Source organism: Berghia stephanieae, chromosome 5 (assembly GCF_034508935.2).
Source record: "Berghia stephanieae isolate SIO BIC M18660-M18661 chromosome 5, UCSD_Bste_1.3, whole genome shotgun sequence".
In the NCBI taxonomy this organism is placed as follows: Eukaryota; Metazoa; Mollusca; class Gastropoda; order Nudibranchia; family Aeolidiidae; genus Berghia; species Berghia stephanieae.
The window spans coordinates 40,745,320-40,765,319 of NC_088364.1; the positions used below are offsets into that span (position 1 = coordinate 40,745,320).

General features: G+C 36.0%; 1 protein-coding gene across 3 annotated transcripts in view; it reads left to right on the forward strand.

Annotated features, from left to right (window-relative positions):
* Positions 1–4,650: 4,650 nt before the first annotated feature.
* The window catches only part of LOC144972923 (filamin-A-like), a 140,770-nt gene continuing 125,420 nt past the window's right edge, over positions 4,651–20,000 (forward strand). The window contains exon 1 of one of the 3 annotated variants that reach the window (XM_078914739.1): positions 4,651–4,838. The gene's annotated coding sequence lies outside the window, so the exon portion shown is untranslated. The remainder of the gene's footprint in view (positions 4,839–20,000) is intronic. The other 2 variants (XM_078914740.1, XM_078914736.1) reach the window with 2 other exon arrangements.

Sequence of the window (20,000 nt, forward strand, 5' to 3'; positions counted from 1 at the left end):
AGAGAGAGAGAGAGAGAGAGAGAGAGAGAGAGAGAGAGAGAGAGATTTTTTGAAAACGACAATATTATGTGTACTTGACAACTCTAATAATATAAGAGTAGATTTTTAAAAAATCGTGCTTGTTGGATCATCTCCTTTTCCACCACTCTTTCAAGGCTACCTCACTCAAGGCACTGCTTTTATTTGGCTCACGATTTTGGATGGTCGTTTTGGATGAGTGTGACTGTAGTTTGCTTTGAATAACGGCATCCCATGACGAATTCATATGCATTTATGATGATGTAAACAATGCAGTCTGCAAGACATTATATGGAAGAAGTCAATTCTCTTAAAGTAAACTCTAGTTTAAGGTTAAACCCCCGGCTATGATACTGTTCTCTTCTTTGTCATGTATTGTATAGGTAAAATGTATCTGATCATTTCATCTTTTTTAGATTTACTTGAGACCGAGACTGGGTGGATGACACAAGAAAAAACGCCTTTCCTGATGATAGATAGATAGATAGATAGATAGAGAGTGTGTGTGTGTGTGTGTGTGTGTGTGTGTGTGAGAGAGAGAGAGAGAGAGAGAGAGAGAGAGAGAGAGAAAGAGAGATAATATAGGTAGATAAAACTTGAGCTTTTATATAGCGCAATATCCAATAAACGTGCTCAAAGCGCTTGCCAAAAGGTCCCTGACCAACCGAAACACACGTGTAGGACGAGACATGACGCCTGTTAAGCTATATTACAATTTTTTCCGACAGAGACAACGCTGTTGACGACCAGGTACTCGTTTTACACATGAGAAGGGTGAGAGAAATGAGTAAAGAGCCTTTTCCAAGGACTCACTTATGCGCCGCTCAGAGTGGTACTCGAAGCCAGGACCATCCGTTCCGAAATCGAGTGTCATACCACTAGACCACATAGCTTTATATATATATATATATATATATATATATATATATATATATATATATATATATATATATATATATATATATATATATATATATATATATATACAGTAGAATTACTTTAAACCGAAATTTTGGGGACCTTCTATACCATTTCGGTTTAAAGACATTTTGGCTTAAAGCAAGTTCCCGTTTTGCGATGTTTTTCAACTATTTAAGGAATTTGCTCATTTATTAATCGTATCATGGGTTTCGCCTTAAATGGAGTTGTTGAATAAATGCTGTCTTTGTAACCTTTTTTTTTTTTAATTTTTTGGGGTGTTTAAAAAATATTTTTGGGAGTTTTCGTTTTCCAATCAAAATTGTTGAAAGAGTTGAGTTCGGGATGCTGTGTTTTTTACATATCACCTTCTTGCTCAACTTTTTTTATCATCAACTTCACATAGCATTTTGATTTTAAACTCCAACGTGTAAGCACAGTGCTTTCTTTTTGTAAAATGTAAAGCTAAAATAAGATCGAAAGTTCTTGTGCGATAATTGATAATGAATGATGCGCAACTACTCAGAGGTGAAGTGAAATGGAAATGAAAAGGCGTGTCAATGCTAAGCTGTCTACTACACACCCCTCTTTTGTTGAAAAGCCATTAGGTTCAAAGACCTAATTACATAGAACCCCCCCCCCCCCCCCCCCCCCCCCGTCATACACGCATATTTAAAAAAAGGAAATAAAATGGCATATCAATGGTAGTTGTCAACCCCCCCCCCCCACACACACACACACCCACCCAGCCCCTCATTGTCGTGTTGAAAATCCAAAGCATCAACACACGAGCGAGAACATCTCGCTTGCGTGATTCTACACCCCAACTCCCCCTCTTTCCTCATTTTTCGCCCGCCAGTCACCCGTTGTCTTCCTTTTCCAATCTGTGCGATTGTGGTGTTGGCCAAGCCCAAATTCAGTAATTGAAGTGTTTGCCTACCCCCACCCCACCACTCACCTTCATCTTGTAGGTACTTACGCTCTTTGTTTATTATCGCCGGACATTATTACGTGTGGCCACCTTCCCGAATTTTTGAAGAAAAATAGAGAGAGAAAAGGGAAGGTGCTCTCAAGTTGTTTCGGTTTAAAGAAAGTCCTGCTTAGAAGTATTTCGGTTCATCGTAAGAATTAGTACAAAGATAATGAAGAAACTAGCACAATTTATTAAATTCTTTGCGGTTTAAGGTATTTTTCGGTTTATCTTCTTTCGGTTTAAAGTAATTTTACTGTATATATTTATATAATAATAATAATAATGATAATAATAATAATAATAATAATAATAATAATAATAATAATAATAATAATAATAATAATAATAATAATAATAATAATAATAAAAAAGAAGAAGAAGAAGAAAGAAGAAGAAGAAGAAAGAAGAAGAAGAAGAAGAAGAAGAAGAAGAAGAAGAGAGAAGAGAGGAGGAGGAGGAGGAGGAGGAGGAGGAGGAGGAGGAGGAGGAGGAGGAGGAGAAGAAGAAGAAGAAGAAGAAGAAAAACTTTGCAAATTTAAGCGACTAGTGCTATGATTAAATTACTTAAAAGTCTTTGCCTTTCTCAATCGTGATCTTCAGATATAGCAGCCTCGACGTTCCTTATTTCATCTGTGATGAACCATTGTCTTTGATCGTGGGTGAAGTCTGTACCTATCCAAAGTCTCCCATAGATGCATATTTAATATAACCGTCCAATACTGTGTTTTGTACCATTTCCTCTTCCAAACACGCTGAAATGATCTAATAATATTGTTGCAAGGAATTTAAACTTTTTGGACCGAAAGAAAAATTCTGACGTATGAATTAAAATTCTAAGATTTCCAACAAGACGTTCTAGACCTGTAGATAGATAGACCTAGATAAAGTTGCTTTCGCGAAAAATTACGTATTTTCAAGAATTTTCTATCATCTTGCTCCTCGTTCCTTTCGATTACTCTACTAAGCACATTCAAAGCGTTGATTTTCCACCTGCACTCCATCCAAACCCTGGCATAACTCCAAAATCTACCACAAACTTTACTGCCACCGTGTCGGACAAAAACACATTGAATTTTCTTTTGGTCTGAACATTTTACTTAAACTATCTACAGGTTAGAATTACTCTCCAACTTGTCAAATTGGCAAAATTATGTCTTAAAACCTCAAGTTGAGATTTTGTGGGACAAGTTTAGGGTCATTTATAGAACTTTAAAAAAAAATGGATTTCTGGCTAATATCATGTTTTATAAAAAGTGTTTTCTCGGCGTCATTTTTTCTTCCACTCACAAAAATAATTCGCTAATATAGTTAAATATGATTTTCTCCTTTTGCTTTCAGTAATAAGTTTCTTTCCCCCGCTCACAGACACCGGGCACAAAACGTTTATCTTATTGCCTATTATTATGTCTATGTATTACAACAGACAATTAGTAAAAATAAATTATGAAGAATTGGATACAACTGTTGTATTTTCGAGACATAACCCGACAAACTAATGCCAATAACAACATACTTTCACCCTCTCGCCATCATCATCATCATCATCATCATCATCATCATCATCATCATCATCATCATCATCATCATCATCATCGTCGTCGTCATCATCATCATCCTCCTCATCACCATCATCAAAATATTTATCTCAAGATACTCGACTTCAATAATGGAGAATACTTTTATATACCGAACTGCAATAACATGGAACAATTTAAAATTTCATTTCAAACTAAAAATTGTAAAAATGTTAATGAATTTTAAAATACCCTTGATAGGGAACTTTTTGCTTTAATATATATATATATATATATATATATATATATATATATATATATATATATATATATTATATATATATATATTATATATATATATAACACACATATATATATATATATATATATATATATATATATATATATATATATATATATATATATATATATATATATATATGACTGAGTATTCATCATGCCAATAAAAAGAATAAATATTTTGTTTTTATTTTAAATTTGATCTTTTCTTTTTTGTGCTTTTATCTGCTGCTCCCATTTTAATATTTTATCTCAAATAATATGGAATGTCTAATGTACAATTTTAAAGCCCCTTCACCAGTATCATCATCATCATCATCATCATCATCATCATCATCATCATCATCATCATCATCATCATCATTACCATCATCATCATTTATATTTTCGGCGTTCCACCACCACCACCACCACCAGTATCATCATCATCATCATCATCATCATCATCATCATCATCATCATCATCATCATCATCATCATCATCATCATCATCATCGTCGTCATCATCATCATCATCATCATCATCGTCATCATCATCATCATCATTACCATCATCATCATTTATATTTTCGGCGTTCCACCACCACCACCGGGCACCACCACCACCACCACCATCATCATCATCATCATCATCATCATCATCATCATCATCATCATCATCATCATCATCATACCACCACTAACTTCACCATAATCAAAACCAACTTTACCATTACTGCCACTACCAGAACCAGAACACCATCACAACTACCACTCTCTTCAAACATTACAAATGCCTCCCCCATAACCACCACCTATTTCATCCTCTTCACCAACTCCCCACCAGGAAAAAATTCCACACACACACACAAACACACACACAAACACACACACACACACACACACACACACACAAACTTAGGCATAAGTACATACACATATACATACACATCGTCTTCGATTCCTCGTCTTCTTCCAGCCAACCGTTACATACAAACCCCCAACACCTGTCTCTAAATTTAGTATCCTATTCCAAATCGTCCCCGTACCATCATACCTGGTTTCTGGCATTCTAACGGAAGACACCACATCTTCAACACCCAACCATTTTCACTATCTTCACATATCATCTCCAGGTAAGTCTCAAAATATCTCATTTTTTCCATCTCAATTTCTCGAACTTTCTGTCTTTCTCATTTTAGTTGGAAAACAAAATAAAATCCTGTATTTTTTTCCAAACAATTTTATAACTCTGTCTTTTAAAATTTATATTTATTTTGATAAATGCTTTTTCTTAAAATTCTCTCTCTCTCTCTCTCTCTCTCTCTCTCTCTCTCTCTCTCTCTCTCTCTCTCTCTCTCTCTCTCTCTCTCTCTCTCCATCTTTCCTCTTTCCTAGAAATGAGCAGTTTGGTGTAAGAAATATAATCTTAATTTTAGTTTATGCGTGTTTTGCATAATAATTCATATCACACTTTGGAAAATAATTGAGTTTTTAATGCATAATACACTCGACTCTGGTACGGAATGCGGCTATGTTGTCTTGTGGTATGACACTCGCATTCGGGTCGGAAGGTCCTGGGTTCGAGTCCCTCTCTGCGCATAGTTGAGTCCTTGGAAAAGCTCGTTAGTCACATTCTCTCACCGTACTCAGGTGTAAAATGAGTATCTGGCCGTTAAAACGTTGTCTCTGTCGTAAATATTGTAATATCGTCTTACAGGCGTCATGTCTCGTCCTACATAATGTCAAGTGTTGCTATTTGCTAGGGACATCTTGTAAAGCGCTTTTAGTGCGTTTAGTGGATATTGCCCTATATAAATGCTCAAGTTTCAAGAAAGTTTTCGGCTTGAAAAAGATATTGTGCTCAAGAAACGCATAATACTGACTGGAAGTGAACTTTTTTTGAAAGTAGCCGTAGGATTCGATTAGATATATAATGTTCCTAGTTTGAATGGTACAATTTTCACAATTAGAGCTCTTTAAAGTTCCTTTCACACGTCATGTGATTCTGAGCCTTAAAAAAAATCTGCATACAAGGACAAAACGTTTTATACATTTTGGCCAGAAAATTTCTTTTAAAAATTCTTAAGCCTGAGAATTTAAGAAATGTTGACAAATTGTGGTTGATTCTAATTTATTGAAATTGTTATTAAGACTTCTTTGCCAAAATGTTAAAAAGCGATTTGTTAATGTGCCAAAGTCTCAGTCAGTTAAGGGTTAAAAAGTGAAGGATATTTCTACATTCATTCTGCATACCTTTTGCATTTATGCAGGATCCTGAAATGAGAAATGAAAATAAAATTAATGTCGTACAAAGACCACCTATTTTAAGCCTTTCATTTGTATCTTAAAAATAATTGTCTTGAAGAAAAATTTCAGTCTGCTTATAGGCAACATCATTCGACGGAAACCGCACTTGTTAGGGTTGTTAATGATCTCCTCTCTGTTATAGACAATGGTTCATGTTCTTTGCTGAATTTGCTTGACCTATCGTCTGCTTTTGATACTATTGATCACAATCTTCTTCTCAAACGTCTTGAAATTACTTATGGCGTGTCTGGTGCAGCGCTTGATTGGTTTAGGTCATATTTGTTCAATCGTAAACAGATTATTACGGTGGATGAATATAGATCGGAGGAAATCTTTCTTGATTGTGGGGTTCCCCAGGGTTCAGTACTTGGACCCGTTCTTTTTGTTTTGTACGTTGGCCCTCTGTCTAAAATCATCAGAAGTTATGGTCTGTCTTACCATCAATACGCTGATGATACGCAATTGTACTGCGTTTCCAAATACGAGAAATTTACAAGAAGTATCAGCCAATAGTAAAAATTGTATCCAAAGTGTTAAGAAATGGATGAATGAGAACAGACTGAAACTGAATGATGATAAGACGGAGGTGCTGTATGTGGGGAACAGGAAGTGGAAAAGTGAAACAGATTTGAAGTTGGGGGATGCCTCTATTCAAATTGTTGACAAAGTGAAAAACCTTGGCACATTCTTAGACTCTGAGCTGTCGATGGAGCATCAGGTTAATAATTTGGTTAGATCTCTCTTTTTCCAACTAAAAAAGATTGCTTCCATTAGACGGTTCATATCTGAGGATGTGACCAAGCACCTGGTTGTGTCCCTCGTACTATCGAAATTGGATTATTGTAATGCTCTGTTGTTTGGCGTTTCGCAATACAATCTGAAACGTCTTCAGATTGTCCAAAACAGCGCTGCCAGACTAGTATTCATGAAGCGTAGGTGCGACTCTGCCGGACCTCTACTTCATGACCTGCATTGGCTGCCTGTTGGGAAAAGAATTAAATTCAAAGCTTGTGTTTTAGTGTATCGTTGTCTTGAAGGTACTGCCCCTTCCTACCTTTCAGAACTAATTGAAAGATATTCAAAACCCCGCCCCTTACGTTCGGCCAGTGATTCCACAAAACTAGTTGTCCCTCGAATTCGGAAAAATGCTGGAATGAGATCCTTTTCTCATTTCGGACCCTCTATTTGGAACGCCTTACCGCAGAGCATTCGTGAAAAAGAATCTTTGTCTATTTTTAAACGTTCCCTTAAAACATATTTGTTTCGATTTTAGTAGATGGTATGAGAAGCAAGATAGGTTTGGTTTGTGTTGTGTGTTGTGTTGTGTGTGTGTGTATGTGTGTGTGTGTGTGTGTGTGTGTGTGCTTGTGTGTGTGAATGAGTATGTTTCAGCCAAAGTAATTTGTAATTTAAGCGCTTAGAGTCTGGTGTCTCGGAGTTATAGCGCTATATAAGTTTTCAGCATTATTATTATAATGAAGCTACTTATAAGTGCATTTATAGTAAGAATTCTGTGCTAAAACCTGTTAATGCAAGCGATTAAATTCCAATTTTTTGTTTTCCTAATCTTATGATATAATCTCTGTTATGTCTGTGTGAGATTCAATCCGTTTTCATTTGTATTGACCTTAAATTTGATAATAATGAATCGGTTTCTTGTTATTTATTGTTCACAGTTTGAAATGCATCGTTCATACGTCACCAACTACTTATTAATTAATAACCACCGACTTGGCGTCTGTATAACTTGTAACATCTAATAAGTAAATGAATAAAAAAAATTTTAATCGGGTGGTCAAAAACGCTAATTTCATTTCATTTCTTTCAAATTCAAAACACAAATATAATCTTTACACGTAGATTGTCAAAATGTCATGAATATGAATTGAGAAACAAAAAAGATAGACCCTACAGTGATTTTTCAAAACCGTGTTCCGAAATCAGAGAAAAATACACAACGTGGCAGAGCGACGATCTTAACCCATTTGTTGCCATTTTTTAAAGCAACCCTTAATTATGTCACCATAAACATTATTTTCATCATAATTCTCCTCACCATGTAAGAAATCGTCTATATAGTAAACACACACGTGCCTATTTTGGTCCTACGATTACAAAGTTAGCACTTTAAGTGATCAATATCACCGCCGTCCTCTTTAATGACCCAACGTAGTCTCTTTTTCCAACTTGAAATGCACTTCCGAATTTCCTCAATGGTTATCTCCTCCTAACATAAAATAACTTTTTCTCTCAATGATTCTTATGTGAATGCAGATCTTTTTCCACTATAAACCTTCTCGGTCAAAGAATTACAAATTGCGTAATCCATGGATTCAGGATGTGGTTGAGGCGGCCTGTTGTCTTTCTCTATGAAGTAAATATTCTTACTTCGAAGAAAATCTTGTGTTCTTTTGTTCATATGGGATGTAGCACCATCTTGTTGATAAATTAAATTCCTTCCTGGATAAACAAAAAAGGTGTTAACTGTAGCAAAAGGTTCTTTGTGATAGACCAACTGAAGTTTTTTTTAAGGATAGCAAACGATTGGGTTCAACAGTCGTGACGTCACTTCCCTACGTAACAAAGCGTAGTAACTGGTTCTAAACTATCTGGAACAGTGGGGGACGCCAATATCTCCATCACGGCCCTTATGAAATACTTCTCCTAGGAGCATAAAAGTATATCCAGAGGAGAAAAACATAATTAAATCTGGTCATATTTTGACTTTTTCATAATATTCTGGTTGCAAGATGTTTGGAAAATGTCAAACCAATCTAAAAAAATAAAAAAGCAACTTTAAAAAAAAAACCCAGACGGTTGGTTTCTAGGCGGACGTGTTGTCAGACTGTTAAACCTTATTGCTAATGTCCGTTCAACGCTGCAGAACACAGGATATACTCCAGCACTATGGGCTTTATGGCTCTAAAGACTGTATGTGATATATAATGTACACATAGTTACCTATGCAATTATAGCATCCATTATCATTGATCTGTAAGGCCCACTTAAGATCTGGAGGTTTAAGTGCATGTAGATACCAGTTCTAGAGAAAGGCCTATGCTTTGTATAATGCCAACATCGGCGCACCTTATTTTGATAAATGATCTGAACTATGAAACACACTCAAAACGACTCAAATAATATTTCCCCGATGGTTAGTTTCCGAGTTGTATTGAAAAAGTAAAAAAAAAAAGAGCCATTAGGACAACGAGCCAGTGATTATCCCGGTTTCTGCAGTGTACACCATCCGATTAACGTTGAAGACAACGGAATAATCAATTGAGTTAATCACGAAGTTAGCAGATCTCCCAGACCCGACTACCCAGTTGGTGTGGCGGCGGCTCTGTCCTAGACTATACTATACCCGGTATTTAACCATTTAACTGCAGTTCTCTGGAAAAACTCGTATTTAAAAATTTGGCCAGAAAACTGGTCCTTCAAATATCGATCGATTTCATCTTGGCAAAAACTGTCAAACCTGGGACTTCGCGAAGTCCCAGGTATGAGTTTTTATTCCAAGATGAGGGTTAAAGAAATCTCTCTCTCTCTCTCTCTCTCTCTCTCTCTCTCTCTCTCTCCACCAATGCCATACCACCATATTGGTATCACAACACTAGCTATTGTATTTTCGTTGCGTTCTTGTAACCTGGCAGGAGATAAACCCCTGGAATCAGGGAGGCGGATATGACGACATTTTTATGAACATTTTCGTAACGAACCGTCACAAGGGCTCACATAGCCATAAACACAGGGTCAGTAGAAGAAAAAAAAAAAAGAAGTAGAACAAAATCTCTCTCTCTCTCTCTCTCTCTCCCTCTCTCTCTCTCTCTCTCTCTCTCTCTCTCTCTCTCTCTCTCTCTGTCTGTCTCTCTCACACACAGAAAACAGCTCAAACAAAACGAAAAACAAAAGAGAACCACATTCCTAATGAGACATTCATCTCATCTCGTTATTTCTTTCACCTGTAGCTAATCATTGGTCAAATTTCATTGTTGATAAGGAAGTTGTTGTCTCGTGATTTATTACAACCCAAACTTCACGAGTCATATCACAGGAAAGGAAAAACAGTGCAAAAACATGATAATGCTTTATTACAAAGCTTGAGAGGTCAGATGGAAAACAGGTATTATTTATTGTGATTCAGTGTTAAGTGCTGAGTCGTCAGATTGGCAATTTTTATTATAATAAAGCAAATATTATGATGAGTATGGAATAGCTGAGAAGAAGAAGAAGAAGAAGAAGAAGAAGAAGAAGAAGAAGAAGAAGAAGAAGAAGAAGAAGAAGAAGAAGAAGAAGAAGAAGAAGAAGAAGAAGAAGAAGAAGAAGAGAAGAAGAAGAAGAAGAGGAGAAAGAGAAGGAGAAGAAGAAGAAGAGGAGAAAGAGAAGGAGAAGAAGAGGAGGAAGAGGAGGAGGGAAGAAGAAGAAGAAAAAGAGGAGGATGTGGAGAGGAGGAGACGAAGGAAGTGAATTCCAACAATAAATATTACATTTATAAAAATATAATAGATATATAAATATATTTATATTGTATGTAAACGTGCATATTTATCTGTTAATTTGTTTATACATCTGACTTTGGCGCTTGGTTTCATAATTTCGTAGACAAACCGTCTTCAAAACCATTAAAGATTTACTAAATATCTACTTTAACTGCACTTTGTTTCTCAACATTCTTTAAAAATAGCTCTCTTGTTTGCATGATATTCTACTATCTAGACTTCTACACCAAAATGCAGCATTGATTTTTATGTTCTATGCGCATCCTCCATTTTATACCACCTGTACAAAAGTATTTTGGGATAGATCAGCGTTCCATCCAACGGGTAGCAAGGATATGTAACTTCCGAGCCTTATATCTCTTCAGGAGTATCAAATTATGCCCTCTCTGAGAGAACTATGCTGGCAACGATCTGAGCTGCTCTACGCTAACAAAGTACTTTTTTCCATTTTGGCCAGATAATTTTTCATTTCAAATATTGATCGATTGAATTGACTCAAACTGCCAAAAAGTCTCTATCCCAAGGTTTAAGACCTTTTGGTATTTGGGAGAAGGGGGGAGGGGGGGGGGTCAGTCTATATATTGGTATTGAAGTAATCTATTTAAAACAAAAATGAAATGAAACACTTCATATCTGTCAAAGGCAGTTCATAGCTCCATCAAAGAATATTTTCCTCTGGCTAAAATTACAGGTATGAAGCTAAATGCTTTGGAAGAAAATATGCACAGAAGAAATGGAAATACAACACTTCTATTATCTTAATGCAAAGAAAAACAGAAAGCGTACGTGATGCGTACCTTATGATCATACAGTATGTATATAAATAAGGTTTATAAAGATGAGTTTCCTTGTGCAAGTTTGCAATGAGTCAGAGACTAAATGTCACCGTATGTCAACATGCTACGATAACTTATCTTTGCTTTCAGACATGCAGTTATAATGTTGCTGAAGTAATTATAATAAATCAAAGTAACAAATTAGGGAGCAGGCACTGGTGAAAGACTGCACGTCTAATCGGTAATCAGGAAGTCTGAGGTTCGATCCCCAGCCTAAGCAGATATTTTGGGAGGGGGGGGGGGGGTTCTTGTATTTTTTTCTTGCTTTGTTTGGCCCAGATTCATATACACTTTTTTCAGATCTTTATAAATAAATTACATATAATAATTAAAATAATATAATATAACGATAAACGATAATGAAGCTTAGGAAGATATGCGACATATAGCTTAAATCGCGAAAAATCAGTTGTTGAAAATGGAATAATATATTTATATAATGTATGCTTTAATTGACAAAAAAGATTTTAGTAACTTAAATCGCCAAAATGTAGCAATTTTCATAATCCACGCACCCAACATAATATACAAGTGACAAGATAAGGCTTCAACTCTGAGACGCGAATCCCAGTTCTCGGCGAGAGAAATGAAATTGATAGACGTTTATCTACATAAGCATTTAAATCCTCCCTTGCCCACGGTTTTAACATGCTTAATGTGCTTACCCACTTTTCACACCCCCCCCCTCCCCTACTCGTGAGACTTATGTTTTATATTGCATATTGTTATTTATCAATTGCCAGTTGTGTCTAACTCTCAGAATATTCGCCAATTAATCATTAGGCCAACGGAGCCGGAGTTTGTCTCGGTTTCTATAGCGTGAAATTGACAAAAGTAATTGCTTGTTACCCTTTGTATGGGATGCTAGTCTATCGGAAAGAATTTTCCGCAAGATTTAACAGACTGTAGGAACGTATTTATTATGTTTCAATATGTTCCAGTTTGTTGTTGTTTGGCTATTAAGTTGTCGTTGTGAATTGTTCTCATGCTGGGTGTCATGGTGAGTTCCATTCACTGTTGTGTGTTGTTTCTTCCCGTGAGTTTGTGACGTCACAAGGGGTATAAAAACGGGGTTGCCTTCATTTTACAAGCTCTTTTTACTACGAAACGGATAATGGATATTTGATTGAAATTCAAGTGTTGACTCTGTTTCTTCGACCGGACGAACATACCCGGACTAATCGCGTAACTGCCCACTTCGGTGGAGATACATGCCTCGTGCATATTATTATTTATTTTATTTTCTCATCGTGAATGAGATGTAAAAATCTATTCACGACAAGACCCAGTTATCCAATCACTACTGGGATTACAGGGGCTAGGAAAACAAATTTCGATTTTACCCCTGACCGATCTCGGTCCTTTTGCAAGTGAAGCGAGTAGTAACTAGCAACTGAGCAATTGGGACCCTCGTCAGATGCTTATTCACTCTTGAGTTGAAAACATTAATGCGTTTAAAGTGTTTGACCCAAGGGAACAAAGCTAGGTTATATTCGATCAATGACCTCGTTGAACATTGGCTAAACTTGCCTATTTGGAGATGATGACGAAGCTTAAGTCTACAAAGGATTTTTAAAAATAATCAACCTGTCGTGTGCTTTGTCAGTACATTTCGCATTTCAAGTATCTTTAGACAGGATGTGCTGCATCTTTACAGATGGTTATTTTTTTTTTTGCCTGACAAACAGCATGCCAGAAACAAAGACAAAAAAACCCAAAACAAACAAACCAAAAAAAAAAAAAAAAAACCCCAGCAAAAATACAACCAACCAACAAACAAAAAAAAGTCAAACTCCAAAAACAAAAAAAAAAAAAAACAAAACAAAAAAAAAACCCCCCAAAAAACAAAGCGCAATAACAGCACAACAACAACAACAAAAACAAGAAATTAAAGCAAAAAACAAAAAGAAACCCAATAAAACAACCCCCACCCAAAAAAAAAAAAAAAAAACAAAAAAAAACACACACATAAAAAAACAACAGTCAAACAAATACCAAACGAAACAACCCCACCACCCCCCCCCCCAAAAAAAAAACCCCCAAAAAACAAAAAAAAAAACAAAAACAAACAAACAAACAAAAAAACAACAACAAAGCAACACCCCCCCCCCCCCCCAAAAAAAAACAAAAAAAAACCCACAAACAATCGTAACAATACAATACGAATAAAAATCCTCTTGATTCAACCATAAAGCAGATTCAAACTTTAAAGTTGTCTTCAACTCAAATAAAGAGGAAAGGTATTTTTGTTTCAGACCAATAACCTATCCATAGGATGTTACTTTTTGCTTCACGAAATACATAATCCCGGGTTGTAACCAAATGCACGGCCCTAAAACTCAAATCTAACGTCTATTCTATTTTCATTTCATTAATGTTAACACAACGTACCATTATCGCACATGAAAAAAGCTGTAAACCCCTCACACCGTATCTAATCATCTATTTATAGACAAGTTATCGCCTATAATAGTGACAAAATGCTCAATGGTGTTTCATAACACCCTCACTCTTACCTATAGATATCGTTGGGTTATAAACTTTACATTTCCTCTTTTTCCTTATTACCTCTTAAACCAGTAACCCAGATTAATGGCAAACCCATTAGTATTGAGTTCTTCTTTTTCACTTGAACAGACTGCCTTAGTTTAAAAACAAAAACAAAAAACCGGACTACAGCCGTATTCCATTATTTACACAAGAGAGCAGTTACATCGTAACGGTTTATGCTTCATTGAAGCCCCGAGATGCATATCTAGTTCTGCTCTCTTGGTGAAAACAGGAAGCATCTCTGTCAATAAAATGTTATTCTGATAAACCGCCAAACGAAATTAATGTGTATAGTCTTCAATCGACTTTTTATTCCGTGTCTCAATAAGGAATATCTAGGCGATATTTATAAGAAAATCTATCCTTCTGCACCGCAACAAAACATATCAGACGTGTCTCGTTGAGGTGCAGAAAGATAGACTTAAAAGTCGTCCATTCCTTATTGAGACAAACACACACCCACACACACACTCAACCACACAAACACCCCCCCCCCCTACACACACACACACACACACTATATATATATATATATATATATATATATATATATATATATATATATATATATATATATATATATACTCCCCACCGCTCATTGTGGATTGAGCCGGTTTCATCGCCATGGCTCACTTTGAGGCACTGCTCTGCGACTGACGTCTGGTTTGTTTTCCCCAGTCTTCCCTTGGAAAAAAACATGAAGACAAATGCCCCCTTGGGTATAAATGAATTGAATTTTATTTTTGATTTATTAAATTATTTATATGATATTACACTTTTGCGATTGAACTTTTTAACGAGTTTTTTATCGTAACACCAGCGTAGAAGTATAGATAGTATGCGCTTGGCTAAAGAGTTCACAACATTGCCATCCGGAAGTATAACGGACCAACACACAAAACTGTGTGTAACCATGAACGTTTATAGTCAGGTTAATACAGTTCAGTGAGCATTACTTATAAACGCGGATGGCAAAAAAAACAATAACAAAGACTGAGTGACGTCATCTTCGAACTATCTATACGTCGTGGGATGGTTCCAAACGGAGGATTGCATGAATCCTGCGGATAATAAAATAATAAATTCCCTTTATTAATCCCCACAGGGGACATTTGTCTTTAGGGTCTATTCCAAGGGAAGATTGGAATTATCCTGGCGTCAGGTGACTTGCTCACCACAAAACGCAGCGGGTTTTCGAACTGGGGTACCTTTCGGGTGCGAAGCAAATACCATACCCTGAACCACGCTGACCAACATTTAATCAAATCAAACAATTTGAATCACATTTTATTTGATTGGAAGATTATTTTTAAAAATAGTTTATGTCACTTGTTTCGGCCGAAATAGAGACTTAACTGTTTATGTAAATTTGGAAACTGTATCTATTTTTACACACATAAGAGATTACAGTATGTGATATAGAAAAACAAATATAAACTGGGTGCAGATGTATAATGTTTTGCATGTCATTGTTTTTTAAAACAAAAAGTAAAAGACTCTACTACTAGTTAAGAATGATTGTAATAAAATGTGAGGTTCCAAATGTATCTCTGACAACTCTCGAAAATAGCAGCCAAGATTTATCTATTATTCGAACGGATTTTTTCCCCTTTATGGGTTATATCTAGGAAAAGGCCGAGATAACCGAATATCAGTTATATAAAAGCGCCACGAAGTAAACGATTGATACAAAGTTCTTTTATGTTTGCAAAAGGAAAAGTAAGGAGATTGTGACAGTGAGGCTCGAACTAGGATAAGTGGCTGTAACGTCCTTCCTTTGTGTCCAGTTTGATTTTGAGTAATTCCTGCCTATTAAATAACAAAAGTTGTCTAAAAGCTAAATTCAAATTTAGAGAACAGTTCAGATTTACTGACTTGTTATTTAAGATGATTTCATGCTGTGGCTCAGCGGTACGGTGTCTCGTCTTGTCAATAATGTCAAGCGATGTTAAGCGTGGTCAGTGGCCGGATTGGTGAAAGTGATCGTGGAAAATTCTGGTCATGGCGTTGTGTCCTTGGGTAAGGCACTTATAACACGTTTCCCTAATCGGCTCAGGTGTGAATGGATACTTGGCTATAGGCTGTGACGGATATTGACGGATATAGAGTGTCAGTACAGAAAGAACGCTTAACAGGCGATTGGTATAGTACGAAATGGAAATATGATTCCATATGGTTTGCTGCGGAAATAAATGAAACATTCTAAAGCGCATCGAGCATGGTAAATCAGTGCCGTGGACATGTTCTATAGAAATGTTTATGTCTATTTTTCTACAATAAACTTAATAGACTATAAAAAAAAAAAAGAACAGCAAAAGACAACCCTCCCCCTCAAAATAAGCAAATAAAAATCCCGACCCACCCCCCCCCCCAATAACAAAAAAACAAACACACAAAACAACAAAGCCCACCCCTCCCTCCCCTCCAAGAAAAAATAGCAAGAAGAAACAACCCCCCCCCCCCAAAAAAAAAATAATAAAAAAACCAACAAAAAGCAACAAAACCCATCAAAGTGAAATGTTATTCATTAGATGCAGTTTAAGAGGATTTTTATCGTCCAAGGAACATGGTATTTTCGTTTTATGGCCACGTTTAATTTCTGTCATTACTTGGCAATCAAAACATTTCTAAAGAAATCAAGATCTCATCATCTCGAATACGATCGTATTTCCTCCATAACATTCTTTGTCAGCGAAATAAATCTTGTGATTTGTTTACCTGGTTTACCTCTCATGTAAAGTTTAGACATGGATTTATGATCTACAATTACTAGAGGGATTGATTAAAAGAAGTCGATGTAGACCTTTATAGAATAAGTGATAAACAATTAATTACAGACCATCAAAGACGTATTGGACTGGTGTAAGCAGTCAATAAATCGCAATCATGTTTTTTGATCCAGAAGACTTCGTTTTGTAGATCTTAACATCTAATAGAATAGTATGGTGTTTATTTCTTTGGATATTATACAGGGTGTCCATAAAGTAATTTAACAGAAACACATTACAGCCAATATACTTTAATTAATCAATGCATAAATGTTTAACATTTTGTTTACAATTATCTTTTACTCAATGCGCCTCAAACGGTTGTCATGGCTACATACAAGCAAATTCAACCTCTGTTCGGGTTTTTCCGTGTGTTTTGTACCTTTTTTGGCGTCATGGATTCAATAATAGCTCTTTTTTCATGGTAAGCGTGCCAACATATGGTATAAGGTCCTGTAACCAGGGTGGCCAGGCAATCAAGTCAATCTATTCCAATTATAACATGTTCCCAATCCATTTGTCTGGAAACATGTCGTTAAGAACATTGCGAAAGACCTGAATCCAAGTTAAAGAAAAAAAAAAATCTATGTCTGATATCAGATTAAACTCTAGCACGTCTAAAAAGACATTTACAGTAATTGTTTTTGCTATAAAGGAAGGTAAGCCTATGTCTTCTGTGCATCTGCCAATACCGAAAGTTCACCTTGTGTTTGAGCCAATTAAGATTACCCGTTTCTTTTTCTCTCCATCGTTTTCATATCCTGTAATGGTCTGCCAAACTGGGCATTGAAACGTTGTTGAGATACTTTTGGAGAATTATTTTCATGCAATCACATTACACAAAGAGAAGAATTTTGAAGAAATGGTTGCGATCCCGAAAGAGAAGTGCAAAATGATGCCTTTAAAATTTCAATTGATTGAGCTGAATTTGGTGATGTAATGAAGGTCGAGGACTAATGTATGGCTTTTTCTTAGAAGGCTGTGAATACCAGATGCACGTTTTTAAATACGCGTCTTTCCAGAGTACGGCAGTTAATTGGTTAAATTACCTTTTGGTTTTGATTTGTCGGAGAAAAAAGAATTCCAGACATGAAGCATCAACAATTTGTATTTAACCGGCACTACATTATCTAACATCAAGTTTCTTATGACTGATGTTTTAAGTCATTCAAACGTGCCCTACTGTAGCACATGGCAACACATGCCCACTCAAAAACTCCTATAAGATAATTTATTTACATTCATTTGTAACATTCTCTAGGGCTAGGGTAATATAAACAGGACTCAACGGCACGGCAACGGGTACGATAATGTCCAGGTATAATTCTTGACCGGTGTGCTCAAAGATAGTTTCCAGATATGACATCACATTTCTCACGGCCAGCTAACTACCAGGATGTAAGACTTCCGTTTGCTTTACGTGTGATAGAATGAAAAAAACAATGGAGATGAGAAATCAGCGTACTATTTTACGGGACAATAATGGTCTCATATTAACCATAGTCAGATTTTTGATTAATGGCGCGTTTTTCTGTTTTTTTCTCAGCTGTTGTCAAATTAACAAACCCTTGTTTATATAACTTTGACAAATTTTTGTCTATGCATGAACGTTTCACTGGGCCTTTAAAGGTTTTAAAAACATTTAAAGCTCTTAAACAACACGATACGGTACGGAATCTCTATCGGTTCCACTCTCGTAACGCTGCGAAAAGAAGTCTTCTTGTATCTATCGATAAGTCATTAAAGAGGACGGCTTTGGAATTTCACAATCAACCATGAGAAGATCGTTTTCGAAATACGACAGAGATCACCAGTGTAGAACGACGTGGCAGGAAAAGGATCATAGATAACTTTGATATGGATATCATCCAAAGATGTATGGGTGAGCTTAAATATACATCCGAAAAAATATTGGACGTCTGATTATTCAAGCAGAAAAAGGCCCATGGGTTCTGGACAGAGAATCATTGTTATTCTTGCAAGTGGTGATAATACTGAATATTTAAAAGGATGCCATGCCATTTTTTCTTCTCTGCATCATCTGGAATATTATTCTGGGGTGTTTTAAGACTGACTAAATATCGTTTGCTGCCCTCCATTGAAGCACCCAGCTGTATTGTATTGGGCAAAGCTGCCATTCGTTGGCCCATGGTCACGTTAAGGCTCCAACTTTGGCAAATATAAAAGCTGACATGATTTCATGGTTTCAATCAGACAGTACTACATATTCTGACCATTTATCAATATGCTAACTATACTCATTAGTAAAAAAAACAAACAAATGAACCAGAAACAGCTTTCAAAGCAGACTGTCTTATCAGGGAGTGTTGACACTAGGTTGCGCGACTTCCCCCATATTACTGTGAGCACAATCCAATCGAGGTCATTGGGCCTAAGTAGAGGGAAAGATTGAGAGGAGGAACACCACATTTACTCTCACCGACGAGGCAATAAATGATAAAGAGTAGACTGAGAAAAGGCATGCCTCAACCTTCGCAAACTAGAGGAAAATTACATTTCATTGGATAGAGTGATGCTCGGTATCTTTCTGTAGTCGTTTCATTTCTCATTTTCATCATCCTCGTCATCAGACTGTGCTGATTGATGTGTCCATTATTTCTTGGTTGTTGTTTTTGTTGTTATTGTTGAATACATATTTGTAGAGACACTGTCTCAAAATTGATGAATTTTTATTTTTGACCAGTCTACATAAATTTAGGTAATCCTCTTTGCATGACATAAATACAAGCTATTTCTCAAACTTTTTCAATCAAAATTATATTGGAAGCGCGTTATGTTCACTTTCGTTTGTATTCACCAGTAATGTGTATTGATAGTTATAAAATTTAGATGTCTGATAGTTAATAATTGTCATTCGTTGCTTCATATTCAAATACTGCACTATATCGTTTAAGCTTCAATTAACCGAACACTCCAGCTTACCGAATTCCTTCAAAATGGATATGCGGAAAATTCATTCTTTTTGTAATGTAAATCTTCTATGAGTTCCGATCCTTACCTGTTATCGATTTTAATATAGCTGTTATAAACGAAATCCTTTCCTATTGTTATAAAATTCATGAAAAAAATTTTTTTTATTAAGACAAATTGATTCAGAAGTTTATACAAATTTTTGCAGCTATGCATGGGGGGGGGGGGGGGGGGGGGGCTGCTTAGAAAATGAAGAAAAACACGCGCCATTTATTAAAAATCTGACTATAGTACTGTATTTCTTTAAAAGGTTGCAAATTACCCTGTCAACGCATTACATAGCAATGGAGATGTTGACAATGATGATGATGATGTTGATTATGTTATAATAGTAATAATAATTA